We start from the raw sequence: 1,981 nt of genomic DNA, 5'->3' as shown, positions 1-1,981 counted from the left end.
CCGGGTCACTCGATCCAGAGAGATATCGCTGTCACACTTTGCTTCTAGGGCTTGCTCCATAAGTAGGGAACCAGATGGGAAATTTTGCAGCTGTCAATTGCAAGAGTTGTAGTTTAATTGTTGAAAAGTCGCTGAATTAGCTCCCAGTAGCATTCACCGTTCTAAAATCTCCATCTTCTAGATCAAATAGTCACCAGATTCAGCAAGAACAAAATCGCTAAATTGGCACCACTAAGGAGCAATCTCTGCCCAGAGTGGGAGGTAGTTGAGGCAGCTCAGCTCTTAAAGCATCAGCAGATCGAATGCTTCCTTCCACTTTTGTACTGGAGCCTACAGCTTCTTTTAGTTTGGGACCTGGTGTAGTTATTTATTTCAGATTTTTTTTTAATATTCTGATTTTTTTTTTTTTTATATTCTGCTTATGGATTATATATCCCCACAGGGTTTACAATCTAATTTTGTAGCTGAGGCAATGGAGGGTAAAAGTGACTTGCCCAAGGTCACACAGAGTGATAGTGGGTCCTCAGGGCCGGCGGCCATCCCCCTGCTAAAGACTAGGGAGGCACGCAGGCAGTGTTGCCAACTCTGACTTGAAGAAAATCACCAGTTCCACAGTAAAAGTCTTCAAATTGGATAAAATGTAGTTAACACTGCAGTGTGGCCTAGTCTGCTGATCCTAGGCTTCTCCATTTTCTTATTTTCCGCTACAGTGACCCCAGCTTGCCAGTATTCTCTGTCTGCAGCAGATGGTGAACATATCTATCCCTAGGGGGATTTCTGTACTCTTGGAAGGAGAAATTCTAAATTGGAGAAGATAGAGGCCCGCTCTCCTGAGGTGATTTCCATGGTCCCTCAGAGGTTCCCGGCGTGGACTTTGCTGCTTGGGCAGCTGAATGGTAGTGGGTGCATGAAGCCGAGCGCAGCAGTGACAGCCAAAGCCCCTGCCCCCCCCCCCCCCCCAGAGACCACCTCTGTACTCAGCCGGTAAGCGCCGAGCCCATGTAAGTTTAACATCAACAAAAAACAAAAGAAGTTCTTACCTTCCGATCCAGAGGCAAGTAAAAGGATTTTTCCTAGAGGACTCATCCAGTCTCCATTCTTAGCACTCTATCCCAATGTTGTTCCTACTCCTATTGGGGTAAGGGGAATTGGGCAGCCAGGCGGGTTGAGCAGACCCCCCCCGTTGACTAGGCCCCACTTAGGTGCCACTGTTTGTGCACTTTTCTGTGCATACAGGACTGCCCTCTATAGAACGTCTGTATACGCAGTATGTCGGCTGTATGCGTACTTCCAAGCGAGCCCATACGCGCTCAACTGTGCGCGTACCCATGTGCACAATTCTTAACTCTGGCTGGGCGCCTCCCTACCCACACAGCTTTAAAAGAGGGGATACGCTCTGGAAGAGTGCACGGACTGTGGATGTGCCACTCTGCGCTTTTACCTAGGCGCTTACAATTGTGTGCATAAACTTTTAAGCGTGAGCCGATTAAGCGCAAATCTACCACCACTAATGGCGCTGGTAACCAAGAAGCCTAAGCACCTTTCTCTTTGTGCTGACATTTTAAAGCGTCTGAACCTTGACCTGTCCTCCAACTTGTCAGAGCTGTGAGGATGCCCAAGATTTATCTTCCTCAGATTTTGCTAAACCTGGCTCTTCCCATGCAGACTACGGGCTGCTCACGACTTTAACGGGAAGTACGCCAGATTTGGGTACACCCTTGAATGGCTCATGCATGGGAGATGCAATGCAGCCAGGCCCACTCCAGTACTCCAAACCGATTTGAAGGAAACTCAAAATGACATCTATAATCTTTAATACTATCATTGTTGTAACATAGGGTGTGTTCATTGAAATTGATATAGTCAAGATTTGTTAGAGCGATCCGAATAGGGTTATATATGTTTGTAGGCGCTCACAGTTTAGTTTGTGCTTGCTCACCTGAGTTGAGATTGGCACAGTTTGTAGATAAACAGGCTGTGC

Source organism: Rhinatrema bivittatum, chromosome 4, assembly GCF_901001135.1.
Source record: "Rhinatrema bivittatum chromosome 4, aRhiBiv1.1, whole genome shotgun sequence".
NCBI classification, from domain to species: Eukaryota; Metazoa; Chordata; class Amphibia; order Gymnophiona; family Rhinatrematidae; genus Rhinatrema; species Rhinatrema bivittatum.
This window is presented reverse-complemented; position numbering follows the sequence as displayed.